The sequence below is a fragment of the Ochlerotatus camptorhynchus genome, unplaced genomic scaffold (assembly GCF_037179485.1).
Source record: "Ochlerotatus camptorhynchus isolate MF236.1 unplaced genomic scaffold, CSIRO-AGI_Acam_v1.1 ptg000107l, whole genome shotgun sequence".
Classification (NCBI taxonomy): Eukaryota; Metazoa; Arthropoda; class Insecta; order Diptera; family Culicidae; genus Ochlerotatus; species Ochlerotatus camptorhynchus.
Genome location: NW_027040597.1, coordinates 490901 through 512513, shown reverse-complemented (window position 1 = coordinate 512513; position 21613 = coordinate 490901). Strand labels below are relative to the sequence as shown.

General features: G+C 41.5%; 1 long non-coding RNA gene across 1 annotated transcript in view; it reads left to right on the top strand.

The window, feature by feature from the left end:
- LOC135699390 (uncharacterized) overlaps window positions 1-9985 on the top strand; it is a 52572-nt gene extending 42587 nt beyond the window's left edge. Inside the window, exon 5 of the long non-coding RNA XR_010517520.1 lies at window positions 4368-9985. This is a non-coding gene — a long non-coding RNA (uncharacterized LOC135699390). The remainder of the gene's footprint in view (window positions 1-4367) is intronic.
- The last annotated feature ends 11628 nt before the right edge of the window (window positions 9986-21613 follow it).

Genomic DNA, 21613 nt, shown 5'->3' with positions numbered 1-21613 from the left:
CTTCTCGCACGCATATTCGATGTGGCTGTTAAAGTTTAGCCGGTCGTCGATAATCACTCCCAGATACTTCAGCACGCGCTTCGAAACAATGGCGTGCTCTCCAACGGTTATTTCTGCCCGCTGCACTGCTTTACAGTTACTGACCAACATCAGTTCTGTTTTGTGGTGGGCTATTTGCAGCTTCGCTCCTTGCATTCACAGTCCAATCGTATCTATCGTCTCACCTGTTACCGTCAAGACGCCATCGTCCGCAAAGCCAACGATCTCACCTCCTTTGGGTAGCTTGAGCGTCAGCACTGTACATTCCGTTCCACAACGTGGGACCTAGAATGGAGCCTTGTGGAACTCCCGCCGTGATCCTAAGCGATTTCTGCCTCGTGTCTGTCTCGTAGACCAGAACCCGGTTCTGGAAGTAACTACTTAGAATCCTGCAGAGGTTGTCTGGAACCCTAATTCTATGGAGCGCCTTAGCGATGGTCTCCCGCTATTGAATGTATTCTTCACATAAATCGTAATCACGGCGCAGTATCGATATCCTCTCCGCTTCTGTTTGGAAGCTTTCCCGGGTCTGTCAATCACTGTTCGAATTGCATCAACCGTCGATCTCCCTTTCCGAAATACTAACTGCCTCTTCGACAATCCGTGTTCACTCTCCGTGCATTTCGTCAGCCTGTTCAGGATGATCCTCTCCAAGAGCTTTCCGAAAGTATCCAGCAAGCATATTGGCCTATACGATGCAGGATCCCCCGGCGGTTTTCCGGGCTTCGGCAACAGCACAAGCTTTTGTACATTCCACCTATCAGGGAACTGATCCTCGTCCAGACATTTCTGCAGCACCATCCTGAACATGTCCGGGAACGTCTGGATCGCCGCCTTCAACGCTACGTTGGGAATTCCATCCACGCTGGGAGCTTTCTTCGCCTTCAACCCTTTCGCTGCTGCTAGGAGTTCCTCGTTGGAGACTTGTTCAACGTTGTCTCCATCTTCCTCACCTTATGGTGTAGGTGGCCAGGTCGTTGGGTCATGCTGTGGGAAAAGTACCTCCACGATGACTTTCAGCTTGTTGGGACACATTTCAACCGGCATCGTTGGACCTCTGATATTTGCCATCGCGATTCGGTATGCGTTGCCCCAGGGGTTGGCATCGGCGTCGCGGCACAGCTCCTTGAAACTATTTGATTTGCTCAGCTTGAAACGAAAGATAAGCAACTTGGCCTCTCGGAACACCACCCTGCGCTCCTCTCTGTCTGTTTCCGTTCTTGGTCTCTGGCTAGAAGACAAGTAGCACGGAGGGTGCTCATTTCCTCGTTCCACCAGGAAACTGGACGCCGCCTGTTCGTTGGCTCCAGTTTTCTCGGTATAGTTGTGTCACATGCCCTTGCTAATGATTCGGTCAACTTGTTGGCGCTTAGGCCCGGGACGCTGCTGTGTACCCTTAGAGCTTCGATGAAGAGATCCTTATTGAATGCCTTCGTCTTCCACTTCCGCTCGCTTACTTTCGTCCTCCGCATTTCCACCGGTGTCCGTTCGCCGATACTGTACCGGATCGCTTGATGGTCACTATGGGTGTACTCTTCGCACACTCTCCAGTTCATATTTGCCATTAGCGACTTACTGCAGAAAGTGACGTCGATAATGGATTCCCTACCATCTTTGCGGATGGTTCCTAAGTCGGCCAGACTGACGTTCAACTTTGCCAGAGCTTCCAGCAGGCTATACCCTCTTGCGTTGGTACACCTGCTCCCCAATCCACTGCCCAAGCATTGAAGACTCCTGCGATGATGACTGGTCTCCGTATAATGAGCTCTCCAGTGAGCCCATCTAGCATACGGTGGAACTGCTCAATTGTCCATCTCGGGGGTGCGTAGATTCTATTGATTTTGGCGATCACGAAACCTTCGTATGAGCCCGCCACCACTTGTTGAAAGGGATACCTGCCCATGACTTGTATGGCCGCCATTCCTGCTGTATCCGCCACTCGGGACTCGATATGGCTCTGCAATGATAGCAACGTCGCACATTATTGCTGGCCCACCATCGCCTTCTTGAACTCTGGGCACCTGAAACTTCCCGTCACATGGCCGTTTCCGTTCTCCTTTTTGCAGAGCATGCACCTCGGTTGCTTCGTGCAGTCTTTTGCAACGTGCCCCTTTGCTCCGCATTTCCTGCACAGATCAGATCTGTCAGGGCCTTTGCAGTTTCTCGCCTGGTGACCGAAGCCCATGCATTTGTAGCATCTCTCGATTTTGTTAGATACCCGAAATTAACCGTAGGGTCCCTTTTCAGCTCGAATAGTATCTCGCCTTTCTGGGTTCGCCTGGTTTTCACCACGTTCTCGCCTAGTTGTTTCAACTCCGGATCCTCTCTCACTTTCCGGAGGAGTGCTGCGTAGGACATTTTGTCCTTCGCCTCAACAACCAGAGCGTCACCCTTGCTTATCTCCCTACGAGGCCTAGGCTTCTCCTTGTTCTTCCTGTCTTCCTTCTTCTTCTCTTCCTTCTTCCTCGCTTCCTCTTACTTCTTCCTCACTTCATATTTCTTCTGTTTTTTCTTCCTCTCCTTCTGGTTCTCGACTTTACACCACCCACCATTTTCTCCCATCTCCTTGATGTCTTCCTCGTCGTCCCTGCGTTTTTTGGGCTCCTCCTCATCTCCTGGCGTGTCCCTATCTCTCTTTTCAGGACGTGGATTTGTGGGTCCTTTCGGCGTCTCATGTGCTTGACCCAGTCTTATGCTCTCCTTGGCCTCCAGCAGAGCCTTTTCGGCAATTTCGGCTCTTTTTCTCCACTCTTCAAATTCCCGATCTACCACTGTTATGCCGGATTTGATACCGGTCACAAGTTGCTTGATCTCTTTGTGTACGTTGGTTTTATCCTTTACGAACACATAGAGTTCATCGATCTTCCTCCTGACCTCCGTAATTTTGGGTCTCCCAAGCTGCAGTTCTTGAGATTTGTTACTGCTGGATATCGGTGTGACTATCTGGCTTAGCCCAATGCCTAGCTGCTCTCCTTGGGACTTACTGCTGCTGCTGAAACTTGCAGTGGTCCCCAGGTTCGACACTGGTGATCTCTGCAATATCCCGCTCCTTGCGAACACGTTCGCTCCACCGTTTTCATTGTCTGGCGTCTTGCCGTGGTCTTTCATATTTTTTTGGTTTTTTTCTTTTTCTTCATTTTTGTTTTTTTCTCCGATTTTCTCCATTCTGTTGGGTCCCTCCTCCGGACCGCTATCTCCACTCGTTGTATGTAGTCTCCTATCGTGATCCCATGGTTATCTATGCAAGCAGGGAGGCCATGCTAGGGTTGACACGGTCCTTCATGGGGGCCGTGTTCAGAGCCAGATCGGCGTAAGTCAGGAATGTAACATCTGAGCCTACTACTCACTAACCACCAATTGGTGACGAGTTTTGAACGTATCCAGAGGCCTGCCAAGGTTTTACCGGGACGGGGGCAGCCACACTATTGGCCCACTTGCCATTCCAAGAAGTTGTCACCCTTCTTTACCCAGGGAGCAGAATAGCACGACTGTCAGCCCTGTAGCGTGGTATCCAATCCATTGTGCCGTATCGTGTCCATAGTTCCATGCCGTGTCCAGTATGCCGTAATAAGGATCTTACTGGCGTCGATTTTAATGTGCCGGTGTGTGTGTGTGTGTGTGTGTGTGTGTGTGTGTGTATGTATGTGTATGTGTGTGTCTGCGTGTGTGTGTGTGTGTGAGTGTGTGTGCGTGCGTGCGTGTGTGCGTGTGTTTGTGTGTGTGTGCGTGTTTGAGTGTGTGTGTGTGTGTGTGTGTGTGTGTGTGTGTGTGTGTGTGTGTGTGTGTGTGTGTGTGTGTGTGCGTGTGTGTGTGGTGTGTGTGTGATGTGTGGTGTGTGTGGTGTGTGGTGTGTGTAGTGAAACATAACGGCAGCTCCAGTAGAAAAAGCAAAAAAAAAACACGTCCTCCTCAGATTTACATGAACGTTTGAATAATTGTTTGTTATGGTTATTAAAAAAAAAGATTAACAATTAAAAATTATTTATATTAAACAAGGACATTTTGGAATATTTCAGTTTTGAACTCTTTCCTTTAAAGTTACAAATTGAACTGTCCGTGTACATTTTTCCTATAATGGCTTTATTTTTCTCTACACCTTTTTCCTAGACGTCATTTAGATCATAAGTTACTATTATTCATAATAATACTACAATTTATTAAAACTTGTCAATTAGAAAAAAATTAAAAGATCCAATTTGTACCAATTTAGAAATGAGAATGATAGCCTATAACGAACAATTTAAAGTTCTGGATTTATTCCCTTTTTTCATGAAGATAGTTGAGATTTTTAAACCAATTTAAAATTGTTTGCTTGCATTTCGTTACAGACAATGTTACGCTTCATTCTGTCCATCATTATCTGTTTGAGGATCATCGGAGTCACCACTTCTGTCATCATCTTTCCTCTCATCACCACCATAGAGACGAAACATCCTATAGTCAACGAGACAATGTATGCCGCATATCCGAACCTCTGGCTGTTGGATATGAGCAACCAAACGAGATTTGAATTCCCAGTTGACCAGGTTCTGCTGATACACGACTACCTCACACGTTATGTATGCAACAATTGTGGGATACATTCCATCTACCAGATATCCTTGTCGCAGCTACCAGAACTTACTTATCTTATTGTAAATAATAACACCCTCCAGTACATACATCCAGATGCATTCGAGTACAATACGCTATTGGAAAAGGTCAGTTTTGTTGGCAACCAACTTTCCACATTCAATCCGGAAGCCACAATTCGGCACATGGCTGCGCTAAACATACTGTATCTAAGCAGCAACGAGCAATTTGATTTGAACAAGGTGGACCTGCAATCTCCAAGATTGATGATATTCATTTGCAATTACTGCCACACTACCTTTCTCGTTCAGGAAACACTGACCAACATGCCAAGACTTTCCGTGCTGTATCTGTCGTACAACGTAATAGACAGGATCGACGATGATGCTTTGATGCCGGCTAAAAAAATTACGAGGTTGACAATCAACGGTAATAAACCCTTGCAACGATTGAATCTTACATCGAAATCACTGAAAGTGCTCAATGCTGCAGAATGTAGTTTGCATGGCACGCTGGATACATCTCACTTACCGATGCTGGAATCTGTCAACGTGAGAAATAATAGGATTGCTCGGATAAATGAGGATGGATTTCAGCAGAATCCAGATATAAAAATTATCTTGCTGGACGATAATTCAATCGAAAAGGTCCCCACAATACTACTAGGACTTCCTATGAACAGGTTGGAGCAGCTATGCATGGACAGGAATCCACTTCAACCGTGTGATCAAACTGATTATGCAAAGGAGCTGTACGAAATAAGAGGACTCCGCCGAAGTTGTTTGGATGATAGTAATCCTTTGTATGAGTTTGAAAACTATCTACCGATTAATACTGGAAAAGCGGTATATAAGAAAACTCCCATCCATCTTCGTAGTAGTGATGGATTAACAGTAGACCTTTCGAATAGAGAAATTGTATACATAGAACCAGATTACCTAGTAGATGATAGAAATGTGACGAATGTTTTATTTGACGATAACCGTTCGTTTGAGTTTCAACAGGATACGATATTTCTTAAAAGTTCTTCTGTTGAACTAATATCTTTAAAGAATTGTTCAATCACAACATTATACGAGGCTACATTCAAAGAACTACCAAATCTAAAAACCCTGCATCTGCAGGGCAACCAAGTTCAATCCATTCATTCCCATTTATTGTTCAAAAATAACCCAACCTTAACATTTCTGAGCCTCTCACACAACAATCTTGAATTGATCGTTGCAAATGCATTCCAAACCCATTCCCAGTTAGAAATCCTTAACTTAGACTGGAACGATCGTCTATCAAACAGCGCCCATGGTCCGTTCCTTCTGAGCACATCACTAAGGAAGCTCAGCTGCACACACTGCCGGTTTGTACGGCTTGACAATATGGCCCTGACAGGATTACCAAATCTGATAGAACTAAACCTAGAACACAATCATATAGAACTATTGGAAGCTGATGCCCTTCGGTGGACCACTGAACTAAAGTACCTTAATCTACGACATAACCGGCTGGTGGTTTTTAAACCGAACGTCAACCAGCTAAACCATATGAAGACACTTTGTCTAGCTGGTAATCCACAGTTTGACTTGGAACAATTGCTGTTGCATGACATTCCGAAGATTAAGCAGCTGAACAAAGATTGCCAAGACGAACAATTTTCCAACAACTTGGTCGAACGGTACAAATTAATAAAAGAAGCAAAACATGGAACCATGGAGTTGCTACAAAATAAACTTGTACCATTAATGTACGTTGAAACATCATCTACCGTGTCTTTAACGGCAGATGTGAGTATTATTTTACTGATGGCCTGTAGCTTGGTCACTTATCAAGTATTATTTTTTAGTCATAATTTGTTTTGTCATCTATTTTTGAATTTCAATAATACACACTTAGAAAAACTCATGTAAATTTAGGTGCTCTGAGAGTGACGAATACGAGCGTCAATTTTGACCTAAATTTGCGGCATAAATGATATTTGTATTTGTAATGGCGAACGTTATAGTTTATTTCACAGTGCTGTGATACATTGGATAAATTAAGTGTGAAATTGTTCTTGTGCCGCGGTAGAATTAATCCTACGCGTGCCCCGTAGTGATAATTTATTGGGTAAGAAGGAGAACGGTTGCTGCTGCCGCTGGTTCTCGTTCAATTTGTGTTTTTTTCCTTCGCCCGGCAAGCTATTGGTACCGTTTAGCAAGCTACGGCATTGTAAATTTCTGCTTTCTTTCGTGTTTACTTGTGTCTCTGTAGTGTTGCATGTAAAGTTTATGTGTATAGGTTATATATACACGGGAAATAATCCGATTCCATTTTCATGAATAAAAAATCATGAAATCCAAAATTTTGCCATCCCATGAAATCATAGCAATAATTCATAATTTCGTTATGGAAATATGGCTGAGTGTGCAATGTGTAATTTGGGGATTTTGGTAAGTAATTTGCCGTTTTTCAAGAAAATGCGAGTTTTGCGGATGTTTTAAAAAGACATAGTCGTGCAAGTAAAAGTAAAAATATTAGTAACAGTAACAGTAACAAACAGATTAATCGTAAGACTCGTCCGGTCATTGTGTTAAACCAAAAGAGTCCAAACAAGCTTGGGAAGATACTCGTAAGTTTTTGAAAACACAGTTAGATCCAAAAACACACAAAATTAGTAATTACAGGAATGGTAAAGATGGCTCCATGATTGTTGAGTGTGCAACAGGAGCTAATCTAAATTATGTGAAAATAGTATTGAAAGCAATCTTGGTGAAAAATATAGTGCTGTTGTTCCCACATCGGTGCCAAGATTGAAAATAGTAGGCATGAGCGATCAGTTTTCCTCCGATGTCTTCATTGACTACTTAAAAAGTCAAAATGAAGACATCGCTATTAATGATTTAAAAGTAGAACATGTTTGAAAATCAACGTTTCACTTAAAACAAGTTTAGTGTTTTAATTGAAGTCATATAGTCGATACGTATAAATGTTTGTTATTTGCGAAACAAGTAAATGTTGGTGTCGTGACTGAACCGGTGCTCGATAGTGCCAGCGATTAATGTGTTGAGATGCTTCAAATGTGGAGAATTTTGGCACAAGAGCATGGATTGCAAAAAAATTGTGATAGATGCTCTAGGTGCAGCCAACAACACAAAACGTCGGAGTGTACGTCAACTGTATTGAAATGTATTAATTGTTTGAAAATGAATTAAAAACGCAAAATGAACTTGGACGTCAACCATGCCGCATTTAGCTCGGAATGTTTGCTCTATAAACGACTTTTTGATCAGAAGAAAAGCAGCTTGCGTTTCAATAAATAGCAGCCAAGGAATGTGAATCAATTCGATTTTTTGTATTTGAATATTACGGTATCGTCAACAAACTACGTGGCATTACGTCAGATTGTTGAGGAAAAACGTCCTCTTTAAGTTTTCTTATCTGAAACTCACATTGTAGAAACTGAAGCTTTTGATCAATATAGTATTCCGGGATATATTGTTGCTGCTTGTTTATCACATTCTAGACACACTGGCGGTGTTGCTATTTATGTCAAAGAATCAGTTCAATTCAGCCTTCGTACCAACGAAGTTATTGATGGCAACTGGTGCTTGGGCATTACATTTGTACGTGGCATGAAGATGGGTAATTATGGTGTTTTGTATCATTCTCCCAGTTTTAGTGACCCAGCGTTTTGTTGAAGTTTTAGAGAACTGGCTCGAGACATTCCTTGATTCTAGTAAATTAAATATACTGGCTGTTGATTTAAATATTAATTGGCGTGAAAACCATAATTCGAATCATTTGAAGCGTTTAGCTAAGTTTTTTTTTTTTTATTTAAAGCAAACGGTAAATGAATATTCGCGTATTTCCAGGCACAGTAGATCTTTAATTGACCACGTTTATTCCAATTTTGATTCCATTTGTTCAGTTACGGATACTGATTTGAAAATAACCGATCATGAGACCTTAGTGATTAATGTATAAGATAATATAAATAACAACGATGATTTTTTTTTCTTCTGTTCGGGACATAAAACTACTGCGACCAGAAAATTTGATCTATTGTAGTATATCCCGTGTCCTTAGTTTAGTGCATGCCGTATTACTTCATCACTATTTAGAAATGATGAAGTATTCGGTTTTGAAACAGTTGTCATTCTTACCTTTATTACAAGGAATCGATTCTAATTGAAAGGTCCTACCATTGATACCCTTGGGAGTATTGGTACACCCTCCAAAGGCGCGCCTCTTTGTCAGTCAAAATTGGATTCCTTAGCAACAAAATTAAAGAATGACACCGATAGTGACCATGCATAAGAACCCTAGTCAACGATGAATTAGTCAAATTGAAGTGCTGGAGGAAATATTCGAAACAGGCTATTTCGAATCTCGTTGAGAAGAGCGTGGATTTTCCATTCGCGGCCGGTACAAAAAGTTTTGTAGATCTAATAATGACAATCATTGGAATATGTACACAATCGCGCGTAATAAGTATTCACAATCGATAAAGAAAACTCGCTGTGAATATGTTCAAAGGAAGACTGATCAGCATCAAAACAACTTGGGAGAACACAAGATGACACTAACTTCTAAATCCTCAAATCTATCCGTTTTAAAAACACATAAATTAAATTCAAATAGTCAAGGTCTCGGCTCGCCAAGACATCTCTAACGGGTATCGCGGGTTGTTTTCCTCGGGCCCTGAGGGATGTGGATAACTCAGATCTGGCAACACGGTGTAAGGTACACGACCAAACAACATGCTCGATATCGTGATAACCACTGCCACACGCACATAAATTGCTGTCTGAGAGCCCAATTCGATAGAAGTGCGAGTCTAACGAGCAGTGATTGGACATAAGCCTTGATATAACGCGTATAAAGTCGCGGCTCATGTCCAACCCTTTGAACCATGGTTTGTTCGACACCTGTGGGAGAATAGAATGTAACCATCTTCCCAATTCACCATCATTCCATTTTTGTTGCCAACTGATGTGGACTTGCTGGCGAGCAATGGAGAAAAATTCGTTGAAGGCGATTTGTCGATCAAAAATATCGCCTTCCATAGCGCCCACCTTAGCTAGCGAGTCCGCTTTCTCATTACCCGGAATTGAGCAATGAGATGGGACCCAAACTAAGGTGATAGTATAGGAGCAGTTAGATAAAGCACTCAGTTTAGATCGTATTTCAGGCAGGAAATACGAGGAGTGCTTCATCGGCCTCATTGAACGAATAGCCTCCAATGAGCTAAGACTATCCGTGAAAATGAAATAATGGTCAGAAGGTAGTGAGGCAATTCGCTCTACTGCGTAAAATATAGCTGCGAGTTCCGCAAGGTATACGGAGCATGGTTTCTGCAGTTTATAGGAGGCGCTATGAAATTGATTAAATACACCAAATCCAGTGGAAGCATTTATGGTTGACCCATCTGTGAAAAATCTTTTATCGTTACTTACATGGTGGTACCTGATTGCAGAAATTGAGGGAACAACCATCGACCGATGGTGATCTGGTATTCCATGGATTTCTTGCATCATGGTCAGATCAAAATTTACAGAGGAACTATAGAAGGCTTGGAAGCAATCACGATTGGAGATTAATGAAGAAGGACCAACCTCCAGCGTCATGTACTCATAGTACAAACTCATGAATCTTGTTTGAGGATTTTGGTCGAGCAGCTTCTCAAAGTGTTCTATTACCAAAGGATTCAATACTTCACAACGGATGAGGAACCGGAAGGACAGTTCCACGAAACGATCTGTCAGTGGGAGAACACCCGCAAGTACTTCGAGGCTCATCGTATGCGTCGAGTGCATACAGCCAAGCGCGATTCGGAGGCAACGGTATTGAACCCGTTGTAGCTTCAGGATGTGTGTTTTTGCCGCGGATTGAAAGCAGAAGCTACCGTACTCTAGGACCGACAAGATGGTTGTTCGATACAACCTGATCAGATCTTCCGGGTGTGCTCCCCACCAAGTTCCAGTAATTGTACGAAGAAAATTGATTCTTTGTTGGCATTTTTGTTTCACATACGCAATATGTTTTCCCCACGTGTTTTTGAAATCGAACCAGACACCTAAATACTTGAAAGATATACTTTGAGTGATTGTTCTACCCTTTAGTTGAAGCTGTAACTGTGCAGGATGATGCTTCCTAGAAAAAACAACCAACTCAGTTTTCTCCGGAGAGAATTCGATACCCAGCTTCATAGCCCAAGTAGACAAATTGTCTAAGGTATCTTGCAATGGTCCTTGCAGGTCCGGTGCACTTGGTCCTATAACGGACACAACGCCGTCATCTGCAAGCTGCCTTAGCGAGCAATTTTCATCAAGACAACCATCAATGTCTTTAACGTAAAAATTATAAAGAAGGGGGCTTAAACATGAGCCCTGGGGGAGACCCATGTAACTAATTCGTGAAGTTGTCGAGTTTCCATGAGAAAAGCTCATATATTTCTCAGACAACAAGTTGCTCAAATAGTTGTTCATAATTGGTGAAAGCCCACTATCGTGGAGTTTATCCGAAAGGACATCGATACAAACAGAATCAAAAGCCCCCTTAATGTCCAAGAAAACTGAACCCATTTGCTGTTTTTGCGCATAGGCCAGTTGAATTTCAGTTGAAAGCAACGCAAGACAGTCGCTCGTTCCTTTGCCTCTCCGAAATCCAAATTGCGTATCTGAAAGTAAACCATTCGACTCGACCCATTTGTCTAGACGAAAAAGAATCATTTTCTCCAACAATTTCCGTATACAGGACAGCATCGCGATGGGACGGTACGAGTTATAATCCGACGCGGTTTTACCGGGTTTTCGAATGGCGATAACTCTTACTTGCCTCCAATCATCCGGAACAATGTTGTGCTCCAGAAATTGATTGAATAAGTTCAACAAGCGTCTCTTCGCGACGTCTGGGAGATTTTTGAGCAAGTTGAACTTGATTCTATCCATTCCTGGGACTGAGTTGTTACATGAGAGGAGAGCAAGTGAGAATTCCACCATCGAAAACGGAGAATCTATTTCGTTACTACCCGACGGACTATCACGAACGTTGGTTTGAACCGACACCGAATCCGGGCAAACTTTCTGCGCGAAGCTGAATATCCAACTGTCTGAGTACTCCTTGTCTTCGTTGACCGGTGATGACGCGTTGCGCATTCTCCTGCCGACATTCCAGAGTGTTCTCATGGAAGTATCTCTCGACAAACCATCGACGAACCGACGCCAGTAACCGCGTTTTTTGGCTTTAATCAAGCTCTTAAAAGTTTTTTCGAGGTCGGTGTACCGCTCGAAATCCTCGACCTTACCGTGTTTGCGGAAGCGTTTAAACGCGGCGGACTTCTCGCTGTTCGCGTCGGTGCAATCCTTATCCCACCACGGAGTGAGAGGTCGTTTGCGAACGAAAACACCCGGAACGCGTTTCGTCTGTGCTTGAAGAGCGCAGTCAACGATAAGTCGCGATAAAAAGGAGTACTCATCCAGCGGAGGGAGTATCTCAACCGAATCAGTACCACCGAGAACCGCGGACGCAAATTTTTGCCAGTCGATGTTTTTCGTGAGGTCGTACGCGATGTCAACCGAGCGAGTGGAAGATGAACCATTGGTAATAGAAATTTTGATTGGCAAGTGGTCACTACCGTAGGGATCTTGAATTACTTTCCACGAGCAATCCAACGATAGTGAACTCGAACTGAGGGAGAGGTGTAATCTACTTTCTCTTGCTGGAGGTTTGGCCACTCGTGTTACTTCCCCAGTGTTTAGAATTGTCATATTGAAGTTATCGCAAAGGTCGTATATCAGGGTTGAGCGGTTGTCATCGTACAGTTCCCCCCAGCCTGTACCGTGGGAGTTAAAATCTCCTAATATCAACCGAGGCTCAGATAAAGCTGAGCAGATATCTGAGAGACCTTGGCGAGAAATCGCAGTTCTTGGAGGAAGATATACTGAGGCAATACTGAGGCTTTTACCTCGAATATTTACCTGACATGCGACAACTTCAATGCCTGTCACGGAAGGCAGATCGATTCTATGAAAGGAATGGAGCTTATTAATCCCGGGAAGCACCCCTCCATACGAATCTGCTCGATCAAGGCGAATAATGTTAAAATCGTGGAAAGGGAGATCGGTGTCTGAAGAAAGCCATGTTTCACAAAGAGCAAATGCATCACAAAGTGAGTTGTGAACTAAAAATTTGAATGTGTCAAGTTTCGGTATAAGACTTCTACAGTTCCACTGAAGAACAGAGATCATATCCCCGACCTCATTCGGAAAATTATCCATCAAAGGATATGATCGATGTAAGGAAGGACCACCTAGAAGCTAGTTGCTTCAAAAGAGTTTTCACGAATGGAAGCACTAAATTAATAATGTTCCGAGTTGAGTCAGAGACGTTGAATATATTGAAGATGCTCTCCACAATTCCAGAAAACGTGAACATGGCATCATGTTCTTGCTGATTATTCAGCTGTTTTTCTGGCTGAAAAACTGGGATATCTGGGGTTTTAGATGATCCCGGAAGTGGCGGAAAGTCCTTGTTAAAATTACAAGATTTAAATCCCGGTGGTGGGGGTTTCGGTACATTTCCGCTACCTCTTAAATTTGTCAAGGTAGGTTGGTAGTCCATACGAGAGGTCTTACGCGGATTTTGAGTGACGTTTTTTTTTAATCGCTTTCTCGTGTTGCCTTTAAAGACAAAGGGACTACCTTCACCAACCTCTGAGTCAGAGCCCTGATCATCATCTTGCAAAATGGAGTATGTGTTTTTGGTTTTTGGGGTGGTTTGGGAAGATGAAGCGGTGTTTTTTAAGAGTTCTGCAAGTGACCTCTTGGAGCGAGCTTGCAAAGACCGCTTAAGTTTTTCTCCCTGCTGTTTGTACTTCGGGCAATCAACCAAAGCATGCAGAGTATCCTTGCAGTAAACACATTTTGGGGTAGCCCGGCAAGGACCATCTGCATGCAGCTCGCCGCATTGATCGCAGCTCGGTTTGTTGGAGCAGAAGTCAGCGGTGTGACCAAGTTGCTTGCATTTTGAGCAGTTCATTACCCGCGGTACAAACAAGCGTACAGGCAGTCGAACCTTCCCAATTACGACGTAGTCAGGTAGCGCCGATCCTGAAAAGGTCACACGGAACGAGTCTGACAGAGAGTACGTTTTTTTTCGTGCCAATGAGAGACACTGATTGCATTTGGATGCAATCCAGAATCTTCACTTTCGGAAGGGCACGGTTTTTAAAAATACCGAAGGATTCGGCATGAAGGAAATCTTCGCAATCGACTCGCTTCGGTGACCACTCCTTCGATTTCTACGTCGCAACTCGGGATGTAGACTCGATATTCCATCGTAAAAAGCTCATAGGCAACAATCCGGTTTGCCTGTTTCAGGTCATCAACGGTAACGCGCAGTTTGTTTGGCGTCACCTTAAATATATCGGTTACGGCCGAAAAATGTTTTGTCAGATCCTTCGAAATCCGAGAAATATTCAAAGGTTTTTGTTTGGGCCGGAAAAAAACAACCCACGGACCTTTTGAGCCACTTGGGTAAGCTTTATGGCGGGGGGTCGCAGAAATTTTTAATGGAACGGTTGGAGTAGGGGGAACAGGTGGACGAGGGGGCGATGGTGGGGAAGGGGGGCAGGGGGTGCAGGAGGCTGTTGTTTAGACATCACCTTTGGGTAAGCTCCAGTGCTCGTTTTGGGGTCCGAAGTAGAGTCCCCTGAGGTATCCATTTTCTCTTCAGTGAGAAGCAGATTTTCGAATGATGGAGATTCAACAGACTCATCATCGGAGATATCTGCTAGCGAAATACCCCCGCCATCATTTGTTTCATCCATTGCGGGGTCTTAAGTACCTCCGCAACAGATTTCGACATAAACAAGAAGAAAAAAAAAATATGCGTGAGGAAAACAAAAAAAAAATAAAATAATAATAAAAAAAAATATATATATATAAAAAAAACTTGTCCAACAAAAAAAAAATAAAATAATAATAAAAAAAAATATATACATAAAAAAAAACTTATCCAACAAAAAAAAAAAAAAAAAAATAATAAAAAAAATATATAAATATACGGTAAAAATAATACTTAATCCAACAAAGCAAAAAAAATGTGCCAGGAAAGTTAATCAACACTATAGGGAGATTAATCAGACTGCAAAAAAAACAGTAAGTGAAAAAAAAGAAAAAAAAAATGAAAACTTTTTCAGAAAAAACAAAAAGGTGTCAGAAAAGTTAATCAACACTATAAGGAGATTAATCAGCAAAAATTAATAGCAAAAAAAAACCAAAGTGAAAAAGAAAAAAAGGAAAACTTTTTCAGGAAAAAACAAAAAGGTGTCAGAAAAGTTAATCAACACTGTATGGAGATTAATCAGGTTGCGGAGAACGGAAGATAACCGTTTGTTACTTAACTCTCCACACAAGCGCACGGAGTGTGGCTGATGACGATGATCTATCCTGATGTGAGAATGATGGTGATGATCGTTCTATTGTTGCCCTCGAGTGTTTTCAACAAAGCACCGGCTGGCTCGCCGGCTGGTGAACTCGATGACCTTGATGTTGCAGTGGCGTGATGCGATGAAATTTGTTGGCTAAAGATGAACAGCTCATCTGCCGGACTCGGCCGGAAACGACTGCTTCCTTTCTCGAACGGTTGTGCGGCAAATGCAATTCCGCGATGCTCACTACACTTTTGTATACTATAACACCACTCAGTGTGAAAGCGGATTGAAAAAAAAACCTCAATAGGGAAAAAAACTAGTACTGATAACGGAGTGCAAGCAACACTAGACCGAAACAGTCGAACGTTCGATGCGGAATGTCTTTTGAACAGTTATCCAGTGATTTTTTTTTTAATTGCCAAACTATGTATCTTGACGAAGCTATCTCTAACGGATTATTTTATATGGATAGATGTCATACCGACTTTTTAATAATTATTGTAGCACTGCAAAAACTATTTCTGTTCGCCACGAGGGTGATGATGTATTTTAAATATTTGATTTAATAGTAGTAGATTTAAACAAATAGTCTACAAAGGCTTGAGCCTCGCGCGCGTATTACGGATATAGAGGACGGGATTTAAAATTTGATAAAAATAAAAATGCAATTTTGAAGCTTATTTAGAAGATACCTTGAATTAGTAGTAAGTTTTCTGGGAAATTTAGAGAGTTCGTGAGCATTCCTGACATTGCTGAAAATTATGATAGCATCAAATTGCGAGGTTGCTAGTGTAATAGCACAGACAAACAGACGTAACACTTCATTGTGTATCTTCGTTCATGCATTTAACGGTTGATTTGAATATTATCAGTTCCGCGAACTACTCGCCGCAGCGCTGGCATCGGATCACTTTGACGTTTCTATACATTCTATAGAATTTTTATGCAATATTGTTTGCGAGCTAGCGAGCAAGCTTGTTTTCCGCGAGAAGCCCGAGAGATGTCGTTACTGAGGTCATATGTTTTGAGATACTATGTTTTCAAGAAAAACTTTTTCCAATAGTTACGTCTGTTTGTCTGTGGTAATAGGATGCTTTGTTGATTGTTCATTAACTCTTGATTGCTTGTAATACTTATGAATATTTTAGGCGGACAAAAAGGCGAACGAAGAGGTGGACGCCTGAGCTTTTCCACATTTATATCGCTGTGAAGCAATTGCAAACTCTAGAGGGAATTTATATCTGTAACTGAAACCAGTTCGATTTTGTTTGCAAACCTGGTTAAATTGTCTTATTTAATTGTCTTAAAGATAAATCGTCCAGCTCAAACCTTTGTAGGGGTAAGAGGTGGGACCATCATCATCAACAAACGCGAAATTTAGCTTAATAAAACGTACTTTTCATCGAGCAACGAGCTTTTCAGTCTCGCAGCACTTAATATTTCATGACATGTTTGTTTATGTCTCATCTTTTATGTCAAACATGGGTTACGTCACGTGTAATTTTTTTTTATTTCTAAGTGCGTGTAGCCAAATTCAGCAGCTACACATTAACACTAAGAAATAACTAATTTTACACGTGATGGAATCCATCTTTGACATAAAGGATCAGACGTAAACAAATATTCCATGTGAAATTGAGTGCTCCGAGACTGAAATGTTCGTTACTCGACGAAAACTGCTTTTGATTGAGGTGTCTGTCCATTTTATGTCAACAGTGACGCTCGTACACCTGTGTTCAATATGATAGCAGCCAGGCTTGCTGAAACTCCTCAAACTCAATGGAGCTTTTAAAACACTCATGTCCTGCTAGTTTAGCCAGCCCTCACCTCGAGTAAGTGGCGGCAGAAATATAGAGATTGCTGACGTTTATCGTACGCACACTACGTCACATATACGTATACGCAAAATGTTTTCATTGGAAAAAAAAAACTTCATAGCGGAAAATTTTCCCGATGAAAACTAATCACTGACACAATCATACTTTAGCAATCTCTATGGATGAAGTCTAAGAGAAGGGGTGACAATACGGAGGCGGATAATGGAAACCAGCTCCTGATTGGCCGATTTCATGTGCGTAAGATAGATATAGAGACAGAAATAAAAGAGGAAGAAGCCAATTGTCATCTCTTTCTCTTAGGAAGAAGTAAACAAAAACTCCTCGAGAGAGAGGGAGAGCGAACTTCAGCGAGAGGATGATGTGACGCGAGGGGCGCTTTTCGAGACTCCGGATGACTTTTTTGTTCGACGCAAGAAGCTCAGAGTTCACCCAGAGCGAGAGTAAGAGCGTGTGTTGAAAACATGAACATGAATGGCAGCAAACCTCACTCTCATTTTATGCCCCTTCGCTCACAAGCAGTGCTGTAAATTCTCAAAATCACTTGAACATATTTGATGAAAATGAGAAAAGTAGCTATTCGCTATCAAAGGAGACCTCCTTTGAATGGGTGATATCAGTTGCTTAGTCATTTGACGAAGGCATGGATCATTCTCATTTGAGAAACACTATATATCATTCAATTGAGTGTAACCTAAACGGAGCTCTGGTCGACTTTCCGGCGAAAAAGCAAAGCCAACCCGACACCAACCTGACTTCTACCAAACCCCAACCCGATGTTGACCTGACATTGACCCGACATCGACCTTCAATTAACTTTACATTGATCCGACATCGGGTCGACTTGTCTGTTCGGGACCATTTTGCTGGGTTTCTTCCATACTCCACTGTCGTAACTGATAGTAAGTGACTCAATTGACAGTGACAATGAGCTTCGAATGAGAAAGGGGCTCTTTCACAAATGGGAAAGATAGGGGCTCTTCAAATTGTGGTCATGTGAGAATTCGTTTACACAGAATTGATTGAATGGTTGTCGAGGGGCGTGCACTTCCAGGTATGAGTGCGTGATATTTAGAATACTTAGTAGTAATTTAAATACTTTAAGGACAGAAATAATTTTAATTTTAATATTTTTAGCGGTACTGAACATAATCAGCAAATAATGAACAACATACACGTTAAATAATTAAAATGTATTGAAAGTAATTAAATCCAATTTTGTTAGTAACAAAAGTATTTAATGAGATTAAGAGTGTATGTGTGTAATCAATGTACTAATGGCAGGATTTTAAATACTTGGTCAGCAGGCTGCGTAGTACTGAAAGACTAGTGCGTGCCCCTCGATGGTTGTATTGGTTCATCTTCAACCGAATGATATGAAAATTTACAGCACTGCTCACAAGCTCTGAAGCTCAGTGGAGTGATTTGGCAGTAGCCATTCTACTCCTCAGAAAAATACTACGCTCGGCTCATTTCAAACTCGCGAGTGAGGCTCCATCAAGCCTGATAGCAGCGCATGTCGATTCCCATGCAAAATGGTCAACTTTGACATTATGGAACTTTGTGAACTTATGATCAATTGAGCTGAAACGTTCGCCATAGAACTACAAAGATGTTCAATTTTACGATTTCAAAATACCAAATTTTTGGAAGCACCTGCCGGAAAGTGAGACACTAGGTAACATTGTTCAAAATAATAGCAGTACTAATAATTTGCATTTCAACTCAGTTTTGAGATTTTAAATTTTACATTTCTCAAAATTCTAACAATCCTCACTCAATTAACAAATGTATATAAAAGTTAAAAATGTTTAAAATATTTGCAGTACATAAAAATTCAAATAAAAAACTGCTATTATTTTGAACAATTTTACCTAGTGTCTCACTTTCCAACAGGTGCTTCCAAAAATTTGGTATTTTGTAATCGTAAAATTAAACATATTTGTAGTTCTGTGGCGAACGTTTCAGCTCAATTGATCATAAGTTAACAAAGTAAAATCATGTCAAAGTTGACCATTTTGTATGGAAATCGGCATGCACGGCTATTATATTGAACACAACCTGAATAGGAATATGTCAGTCTCAGAGCACCTACACGATAAGAAAAAAGTACCCAACGGCCAGTTCACTTTTAGCTACTGTTGACTAGTTTTCTCCTTCTAATGTTGCCAAGCAACGGAAGAGCAAAACAACTCAACAGGCGTAGAAAAGTGTGGGAACCCAACGTTGAGTATAATAATATTTACCTACTTTTGGGTACAACTAACTTACTTTTGGGTAGAAAGCGAGTGGAAAATTCCATTCGAATTGCACAAAAGTAAATGAAAACTACTTTGACCCGCTTTACCTATACTTTTAGGCTCGTGCACTATAGTGCCGAGATGAGTGGAAAGAACTTACTTTTAGGTACTTTCTTACCGTGTACACGGTAAGAAAAAAGTACCCAACGGAAAGTTCACTTTTACTTACTGTTGACTAGTTTGTCTCCTTTTCTTCTTCTAATGTTGTCAAAAACGGAGGAGCAAAACCACCTAACAGGGGTAGTAAAGTGTGGGAACCCAACGTTGAGTATAATCATCTTTCCCTACTGTTGGGTACAACTAACTTACTTTTGGTTAAAAAGCCAGTCGAAAATTCCATACGAATTACACACAAGTAAATGAAAATTACTTTGACCCGCTTTACCTACTTTTTGGTTCCTGCACTATAGTGCCGAGATGAGTGAAAAGAACTTAATTTTGGGTATTTTTTTCTAACCGTGTACATTAACATGATTTTTTTCTAAGTGTTCACACACCAAATTTAAATCGCTGAAAAACAGCAAAATTAGTGATATTAGACTTGATGAAAGATCAGCAAACGTTCCAGCAAAATAGTGCTGCTGAATTTGTCAGCAATTCCAACTTATGTCAAAATGGCAACGTTTTGCTGATTAAACTATTAAATTCAGTAAATTTATACGAGTTTCTGTAAAAGATCGTTGATACAAATATACGAATAATAAAGATTAAACTGCAACACACTATTTTCCAAATATCATTTATTATATATAATCAGTTTCCCAGCCAGTGTCCTTACCTACATAATTTCATTTATTTGTAGTTTTTGTTTACCTCTTCCTCCTCTTGCGGTTTGACCGGTGGTGTACGAATGCAAAAATACTTGCGACTGTGATACTACACACTTAGATTTTTTTGCCGAGATGGGCACCACCGAGCAGTTCGGCATTTTATTTTGCTGGATCTCAGTGAAAAACTTGCCGAGATCTCAGCTAACAAACGGGAATTTTGCTGAGATCTCAGCTAACAAACACATTTTTTGCTGAATTTCCAGCAAAATAAAATGCCGAGCTGCTCGGTGGTGCCCATCTCGGCAAAAAAATCTAAGTGTGTAACAGTTTGACAGCTCTTCGACTGAGTGTTAGTTTATGTTAGCTGATTTTTCCGGTAAAAATACCGTTTGCTGTTTTTCAGTAAAGCATTGGATTGCTGATCATGATCCAGCAATTCGTTTTACTGATAATGAAAACTTAAATTTGGTGTGATAGGTCAAAGTTGACGTGCGGTCAATTTTGTGAGTGTGCGTTCGTGTAGAGAAAAGGTAATACGTTTTGTGTGGAGATTTTTTGTTAACGCGTCGACGGCTTTTTATTTAGGGTTCGCTTCTAACGATGTACGGCCGAAGCTCGGCACCGCACCTTTAATTAGACGCTACTCTCGACCCCACGCTTCTGCGTCAAATGTCCAGGTTTGAGGGGAACGCCGGAAGGGAGCAAACCGTTCCGACAGAGCGACCATTTCGTCATTTCTTCCACACATGGTAAACACGTGTAAAAATACTTACGTTCCCCAACGTCGTCTGCAGCGCCGATCCATTTCGACGCGAGTTCAGTACCAGCTTTGAGACCACTGATACTTCGACTGGGAATCTCCGCAGGCATCATAGCCGATCGCCGCATTTCGCGCGATAGCCACAATATCTGCTATGCCGACCTATTCATCGAGCAGCTGTTTCGGTACCGTGAGGAAACCAAACAATTAATCAAACCATGCGCATGTGTTAGCTACACCACACACCACGAAAGAAGAACTCGATGAGCGAAAATACCCACGCAATGGGTGTAACGGTTTGTATCGATACAGGTAGCAACACGCATTGATTATGGAGACGGATTCCCCAATGTTTTCAGTAACGGGTTTGAGATGAAGAAGATGATAACGAAAGAGACAAAACGAGTCGGTAGGTAGAAAGACCGAGCATGACGAGTCGGTCGGGGAGTTGTATTTGGAACGCGGAATTGATCGGACGGAAAACGGGAAGAGTCAAATATAAAACGTTACAATGGCGACGCGGATGAAAATTGGTGGGTAAATTAGAAAATTAATCTGATTCTTTCGAGAAAAAAACAGTGTCTGGAAGATATTGAAAAGTAATAATAAAAAAAGGTTTTTCATTGCGACAACCAATGCATTTAATAAAAAAATGTGTGGAAAAAATAGTTTGAAAAAAAAAGCAAATGGCGTTCTGCGAGAAAAAAAATACTATATGGAAAAAAGCGAGGGGCAATTCACTGCTCTTGATGAATGAATCGAAAATACGTGAATGAAAAAAAATACACAAAAATTCATCAATACTCGTCATTGCTAAAAAACGCAAAAAAAAAAAATACAAAATTCGAAAAAAAATACATAATTCGGAAAAAAGATACAAAATTCGAAAAAAAATACATAAATATTCGACGAGTAAAAAAAAAATACAC